Raw genomic sequence first — 8,508 nt, 5'->3', positions numbered from 1 at the left:
GTTTCAATGCCACCAGGGATGCATGTTACCATCAGCTACTACACATACAGTATGTAGAGTGGGACTCGGGCTGCTAGCTCTGATGTGTTGTCTCATATCTTGAGGACAGATGCTGTAACTCTGGCCAGATCAGATCCTGACTGCTGAATGGATTAAATGGCGCAAAAATGTTTTGAGACTACAGACATGCTAGTTGAATCTGAAAATACAGCATGGACATTTAGAAGTATTAGATACGGAACCTGTCTTGATACATACCACAGGACCATTTAAACCACAATCTGCAGCTTCCTTTTAGGCTACTCTGCCTATACAATTTAGAAGGGGCATATCAAGGCAAGTATCAGGCTGTGGCCTTTAACCAGAAGTAGCATCAGTACATTCTCTACATGTACCGGAAGATGTTCTTGGGGACTGTACTAATAATAATTCCTCCCACCCTTTCCTCTTACACTTTGCTTGAGTTCAGAAAGGCAGTTTTGAAAGTTTGGGTAAAAAATAATAATTACAGGGAAACCTGGAGAGTAATGACTGTCGTGCACGATTTACAATTTCCCCTAATTTAACTGCTGTCATACAAAATCTTGGGAGGAGTTTAAAAAGCAGTTTGGGAGTTCTGCAGGGGCAATCTTTGAAAAGCTAACTAAAGAACATTCAGGTGCATGCAAAGAGCACTCCTTTGGGTCACAATGTTGTGTAACACATGAATCGTCTGAAAGGCTTTCAAAATGCTGCAGAGGGAGGAAGAATCAGGCAGAAGGCAAGCAAGGATTCTATCGAAGGTAACAAACTCAGGCAGCAAAGTTTTTTCAGTAATGGGCTGGCCTTAAGCCATTATTACCATGGAGGATGGAAAGACGGGAATGCAATTGTTCCTTTCAAGAGTTTCACATGGATCTGAGCTGTCTTCATCTGGTACAGAAAAGTGAACACTGGCACCAGATGTAACACAATCGTATAGGATACCCATGTTTCTTTGTTGAAAGCCACTGTGAGCATGATTTTTTTGTGTGTGGAAAAGCGGCATACGAAGAAAATTGAATGAATGAATGGCATTCAAGTCAGGGCGCTATGAAAGCAAATGTATCTGAATGTCTCTTCCAGAGAGTTGTGCTTGCTTCAGTGGCGGCTGGTCTATGGGGGCAAATGGAACACTGTATAACCAAGCTCAGGCTGCCAGCTACCAGCTCTCTGCCTTCTGACTTACGTCCAGTCCAGGAAGTGGCCCAGCCAGTCAGCTTCCTCCTCTTCAGTCTCAGAGGTCCCCTTGCAGAACTCAGCAGTGAGGAGGATGGGGACAAATCTAGAATTAGTTGGCTCACTTAGTCATCGCCTCTGGTTCTGCCTTCTCTGACTCCCCCCCCCCCACCAGTCCCAATGGGACACCAGATACCACTGACTCCATTCACACGCTATCCTTTGAAAATCAAGCCTGCAGCTGCAAGATCAAGAAACATCTCTCCTTGAAAAGTAGCCAGCTGACCCTATTTATAAGCAAAAACCCAGTGAGGACATGTATTGAGAAATCCAATGTGACCGAAGAGCTGAGACGGAGAGAGAGAGGTGGAGTATTACTCCTCACAATTTTATGCAGGTCTAGAGGAGAAACTTCCCAGTGATCAGACACTTAAGCGCTACCTGCTTTTCTTTAGCGAGCAACCGGGTAGCTACCGCACTACCATGGGAGAAGCAAAAGAGCTGGGAGAGAAAAGCACCACCAACCATAGGCAAGTGATCCCTTATGTTCTCTAACATGCCCCTCCCTTGCTAATCTGTTCCAAGGCTGCTACTCGGGAGTAGCAAAGTGTAGCTCCTCCCCAGATATTCTGAAAAATGTCAATGTACAGGGTTGCTTTCCACATTTTTGCCTGCTTTCAAGACGCGAAATTCAACAGGGAGGGCTAAGCTTGTACTGTGCTGCCAGGGGAGCCAAGCAGGAGGAGGGGGTGCAGTTGTTTGGGGACCTGGAAGATAATGACAGTCATGGTGAGAGAACTGTAAGGCTCCGTGACTGTGCCCTTGCAAGTGGAAATCCTGTGGGGATCCGGCCTCTTAGCTTTTAATAGATACCACCAATATTTTCTGACTTCCCTCCACAACCACAAGATCCAGAAATACACACCCTCCAGCCCCAGACACATCCTTGTGCAGTGCACACAAGGAAGACCCAGAGCTCTGGCAGCTGTAACTTGACAGGCCACCTGCTCATATTGTAAGATGCCCATACAGTTGTTACGTTCTCTCTCACTCATTTCTTCAAACGAAGCCCAGCTGCTTTACATAGAAACATGGAGGGGGCCAGGTTTCAGCACCTTCCTTTGTCTACAATGAACAACCCATAAAACATACAAGAACATACGTGAAGTTAAACAGAATAAAGCCTCTTTATAAATAAAAAAAGTTACCAAACAAAAATCTTTTGTAAATAGTTTCTGCATTTTTAACCCATCAGTACTGGGACAGAAGGGTTACGTGACGCTTGCTTGAAGATACATACCTATGTTGTTTTTCTATTTATATTCTGTATGGATATACTGCTGCAAAATGAGAGACATGAAAATGTATACTGCTTACCATTGATGTTTTCTGCACTGCCCCAATTGTGCCTTGGGAGTTTTAACCAGTTACTATCCTGCCTCATACTGGAACTTTAATGCGTCCTGTTGCTATCTTGTACAAAGTGTAACCAGGATATATATCTATGAAATGGAAGCACTGATACTAGCGAAGCCCTGCTATTTTTTTTCTTTCTTATTTGCAGTAAAAAAAAAGTTCTTTCTAAAGTTCCTTTGCATTTTCTCCTAGTTTGGCTATTTGAGGCACATTTTCGCCCCTTGCGAAACACCAAGTTCCAGGGAGGGAGGGAATCCTAAAGCCAATAGAGATTCCCCTGTACTAATATTTATTGCTTTTATTTAATATTTATTTGATATTATTTTTATTTAATAGGCTAGTCACCTGGCCTCTGAGCTCCTTCTAAGGGAAGGGGTGAGCCATTCTTTTCTTTTCTTTTCTTTGAGACAGTGATGACTTTATTGAGAGGGGAGATGTTACTGAAACAGTCAAGTTTCTTCCAGCCTCTCCACTTCCTCAGAGGCAGATGGAACAAGAGAAGGCCTCTTACTGCAAGATACAGAGCCGAGTTGTAAGAAAATAAGAAATGGAACTCTGCCTTTACTCCTTTGATGCCATGTAAACCAACAAGTCTACCACACGGTTGCTGTATCCATATTCATTGTCGTACCAGGAGACCAGCTTCACAAAGTGATCGTTAAGAGCAATGCCAGCAGCAGCATCAAAGGTGGAGGAGTGGGTATCACCAATGAAGTCACAGGAGACAACCTGGTCCTCAGTGTATCCCAGGGTACCCTTCATAGGGCCGTCGGCAGCTGCTTTCACAACCTTCTGAATGTCATCATACTTGGCTGGTTTCTCCAAGCGGCATGTTAAGTCCACAACAGAAACATTGGGAGTTGGGACGCAGAAAGCCATCCCTGTGAGTTTTCCATTCAGCTCAGGGATGACCTTGCCAACAGCCTTCGCTGCACCTGTGGATGCTGGGATGATGTTCTGAGCAGCTCCTCTGCCATCTTGCCACAGTTTCATTCTTGGCTTAAGATAGGGAGGAAACACTGTCAGGGAACCTTCACTTATTCATACAATGACCTAGGATATCTCGAGGCAACAAAAGTCACTTCATTCTCTATTTTAAAAAGCTATAGCAGGAAAAAGCGAACAAGCAAAAGAGGAAAGGCAACGGTTGCCTTCCCTCTTCATCACTTTTCTTTTTAGCCACTACCTCAAAAGAATGCAACATGTCGAAGACACCATCTCCTACTTAGGAGATGCAGAATTTTGATGAGCTTATTTGGCACATGGCTTCAAGTGAGTTCATTTAAATTCTTGCACTGAAGCTTAACCTCTGCAGGTAAAGCTTTCAAACACTCCCTAGGTATTTGCACTGGATTTTTTTTATTTTTTCAATTCCACTAGTTTCCATTATGCAAAGCTTTCCCTTCCAAAGTCTTAGGATCTAGCGAGTGCTTAATTTGAAGCAGGATTTATTGGGGGGGGGTGTTTTATATTCACCCCTAAGATCAACACACCCAACAACTGTCATTTAATACAACGAAATAGACACGAAATACCCCAGCTATATTTGCATCCATTGTAGGCAAGTATTGGTTATGTTTTGTAAATTTATAAATACATGTTACTTAGTGCTATTCTTATGGAAAAAGAGGTGCCAGAATTCACCATGAATGCCTCCCTTGTTCTCTTATAATGGCAATGGCGCCCACCTGAGAGGTGCCGGAACTGAGTTCAGGTAAGTTCCAGCAGGGGGGGGGAGCCCTGATGTTAGCACTCAGTACTGACCATATTTATTCTTACAGAAGCCCCATCAATTTCAGCCACACCTGTTTCTGCATAGGTATTCTTAGGGAAGCTGTACACCCTGATCCTATGCATGCACACTCAGAAGTAACATGGCAGTTGCTCCCAAGTAAACATGCAAATGACTTTTTCTGTGATCAATATCTTTAACGACCGAATTGCAATGAATGCACACTATTTCAGCAAACTAGATCTGTTTTACACAAACAGAACTAAATTAACAGCATGAAGAAGATTCCATATCCATGATCTGCAGGGAATAGATTCAGGTTTGCATATAATAAAGAGGATTAACATACAAGAGAAGCAAGCTAGGAGTTTCCCCTGGCTTTTTGCTTAACATCCGTCCAGCAAATATTTGTCTGTGCAGCCTTTGGCATTTCGTCGGGCATAGAGAACACAGGTCCCTTGGGTTAAACCAGTTCACTAATGGTTATTCATAAAGGCATCACTATTTTTCCTTGCACCTGCAAAGCAAAAGCACAGGCTGTGCTGACACCTTGTGGCTTTTGCCGCAGACAAATCCGCTTCTCCCTTCTCCCTGCAGAGCAAAATTGCATTGGTCTTTCTTCAAAAGCAACTAGTGTGTCTGTCTGTCTGTCACAGTCGTGCTTGCTGAAATTCCAGAAAGGGCTATCGGCAAACCATGTGCTTGTCATTCTGACAACAGATGCAAGGTGACACTTACGACACGAGTAAACCAAACCGAATGGGACACTCACACCAACTCAAGTAGAGGACAAGCGTCCTGATGTGCTAGGCAGCTAAATGGGGGGGGGGGTAGGAGTCTCTGCCCCTTACCTTCGCAGAAAAATAGCATGCTAGCCCAGCTCAGACAACACAAGGAGCTGAAAATCCCTCGCCTAACAACACTCCCAATGCTCTCCTTGCTCTGTGACCCTGTCACTGGGTGCATATCCATCAGTTCAAAGCAGCTGGAGACAGGGAGATTAAAAACTGCAGGGTTTTGTGTGAGAAGAGGATGTATCCAGAAACTTTGTCTCTTGCCTCCTGCACCCCATAGTTCATCCACAGCTCCCCCAACATGTCTCTTACATTCCTTGGGCACCAAAGAAATCTCTCACTTTGCTTCCCAATCACTGTTTTATCTCTTCTATGTAATAAAAGTCAAAACCCTTTCCAAGCCCTCCCACTTCTATGTTCTCCTCAAATCCATCATCACAGAAGTGCAAGGCAGTTTCACCCAGGTTCAGAAGGATATACGTTCTTTCTGCATTTGTGACTTTTCGTCCAAAGAGTTTTGGCCCCCCTGTAGGCATGGTTTTCTCACCGGCTACAAATTTTTTATCCTCCTGACCATTTCTCCTACAGTCAATTCAATTCAGCACTCTAGAAACCATAAATTTGCTTTTTAACCTTGAAGCCAAGAGCGGCTACACATTTGTGTTCCCTCTACAATAAAAGATGTTTCCCTTATGACCATGGCAGAGTCATCCACTTCTCTACATGGCAGTATATCTAAATGCTTGCAGTGACATGAAAACAGGTTCAATTCACATGTTACTTTGGTAGCAGAGATTATTTTATCTGCAATCGCTTGCACTTCCAAATCACACCCCACATTCTTGAAGCATCGTGATTGATCTAACCCTGTATCTGCCACAAGCTGAACTGCACTGCACACACAAGGAGATGCATCTGTTTCCATTTCAGGTATTAATCAAATATTCAGAAGTTAGTTATTCATACATCTGGATAAAATCTGAATGAGTTATAAAATACATTTATTTCAACTGGGACTAAATTATAAGGAAGCCTAGGTATTTTCACACCCACCATTTTGCAGAAAAGAAAATTGGAAGGCACAGTTTATGTGTTCCCAAAAGCCAAAAATTACTTTGGGTTTCTGATGTTCCAGCCATCATCTTGTATTGCAGTTCAAAATGTTATACCTCAGAGCTCCACCAGTACTTTCTTTGCTGCCTGCCAACCAAAGCTTACTACACAATTTCGAACTATGTATTTCTGACTCATTTCTCCTTCTGTGAGCAGAAATGAGGCACTCAGCTTGTAGAGGAAACAGGATGGGGTAGAAATCTAAAACTAAAATGTTTCAGTGTTAGTGCTTCTCCATACCCTTGGGATGAGGAGTCGTTTTAAAGAGCCACTGAAAACACACAATACAGTGGTGCCTCGCAAGACGAAATTAATTCGTTCCGCAAGTCTCTTCGTCTTGCGAGTTTTTCGTCTTGCGATGCACGGTTTCCCATAGGAATGCATTGAAAATCAATTAATGCGTTCCTAGGGAAACCGCCTTCAGACCAGGTCCGGGGACAGTCTGTCCCCGGACCTCTTCTGAAGGCTGGGGGGGGGGGACAAGGGCTTTTCTTCCCACCCCCAGCATTTTAAAAAACCCCATGACAGCGGAGGACTTCTCCGCTGTCCGGGCGATCTTAAAATGCTGGCGGGCGGCATATTAAAATCGCCCCGGGACAGCGGAGGACTTCTCCGCTGTCCGGGGCGATTTAAAAGCCCCTGGGAAGGCAGGCAGGGGGGACAAAGACTTTCGCCCCCCGCCCGCCTTCAGAAGGTGTTCCCGCCCCCCCCGCCCAGCTTCGCAGCAGCGCTCCGGAGCCCGGCGGCTGGGGCAGGTGTTCCCGCCCCCCCCCGCCCCGCTTCGGAGCAGCGTTCCGAAGCGGGGTGGCTGGGGCAGGTGTTCCCGGCCCCCCGCCCGGCTTCGCAGCAGCGCTCCGGAGTCCGGCGGCTGGGGCAGGTGTTCCCGCCCCCCCGCCCCGCTTCAGAGCAGCGTTCCGAAGCGGGGTGGCTGGGGCAGGTGTTCCCGCCCCCCGCCCGGCTTCACAGCAGCGCTCCGGAGCCCGGCGGCTGGGGCAGGTGTTCCCTCCCCCCCGCCCGGCTTCGCAGCACCAGGAGAAGCGATCTCCCCGCAGCCCCTTGCTTCAAAAGAGGTCCGGGGGCAGCGCGAAGCGCAGCGCTTCTTCCCCGCTGCCCCCGGACCTCTTTTGAAGCAAGGGGCTGCAGGGAGAAGCGATCTCCCCGCAAACCCTTGCTTCAAAAGAGGTCCGGGGGCAGCGCGAAGCGCTTCGCGCTGCCCCCGGACCTCTTTTGAAGCAAGGGGCTGCAGGGAGAAGCGATCTTCGCTTCTCCCCGCCGCCCCTTGCTTCAAAAGAGAAGACCCGCTGTCCCCGGGGCAAGCTTCGTTTTGCAAAGCAAGCCCATAGGGAAATTCGTCTTGCGAGGCAACTCGAAAACGAAAAAACCTTTCGTTTTGCGAGTTTTTCGTCTCGCGAGGCGTTCGTCTTGCGGGGTACCACTGTAATCAGTACTTCAGAAAGTCGTGATACAGAAGCATCATTGCCAGGAACAAAACAGAGACCCTATTGTTAAAGCTCACTCAAACAATGAAGTGCCCCTGCTTTCGCACTGAATAATTCCTGAAACATAAGCATTAACTCTTTTCTCAAGAGTTTCTTTATATATTTCCACATTTCTTACACTGGGCAATACAACTGGACAATGTGGGAACACTAGGCACAGAGTGGAACAACTGTAATAACCTTCAAAAAGAGCCAGTGCACAATGGAGAAAGTGCATCAAAAAAGAAAAACGCTGCCAGGTTCTGAAGATATCTGAACCACACCTGTACCTCTCTTCTTTAAAGACCACCACAAAACGGAAGCTGCAGACTTTAAATCTGCAGGGCATTTATGTTACTATCCACCTCTTAAATACGCATTCTGGTCTCCAAATGGCTATCCCTTAAGACCAAAGTATATTCTATTATTCTAACAGAGAAAATAATCCCAACATGCCTTGGGATGGCCACTGACCAAATGGCAACACACCACCTTGTTGGAAGCCCCAGTAACCAGCCAATATGGTGCAAGGAATTTTACTGCACATCTACACCCAGTCAGAAAACCAAGGAAGGAGAGCAGGTGTAAAATTCCCATCACAGAACGGGCTACTAGAAATTATTGACTCTGCAAATGGTTCTATGCCCTCCAGGGTAAATGAGTGGCTAGTAGGGGGCAGGTTCAACTACAAGGAAGCTGCTTCTTCTGCCCCAGATCTACTCTAGGAGAACCCATAGAACAACATGTGATGGCGGGTGGGGGGAAAGAGATCGTTCCG

At 46.1% G+C, this 8,508-nt stretch overlaps 1 protein-coding gene across 1 annotated transcript in view; it reads right to left on the bottom strand.

Moving 5' to 3' along the window:
* The window catches only part of LOC309518945 (UPF0538 protein C2orf76 homolog), a 33,786-nt gene that overhangs the window by 10,709 nt on the left and 14,569 nt on the right, over positions 1-8,508 (bottom strand). The gene's annotated exons all lie outside the window — the stretch shown is intronic.

Source organism: Podarcis vaucheri, assembly GCF_965113315.1.
Source record: "Podarcis vaucheri genome assembly, chromosome: 1".
NCBI classification, from domain to species: domain Eukaryota; kingdom Metazoa; phylum Chordata; class Lepidosauria; order Squamata; family Lacertidae; genus Podarcis; species Podarcis vaucheri.
The sequence above is the reverse complement of the archived record's forward strand: the minus strand, read 5'-3'. Positions and strand labels throughout refer to the sequence as shown.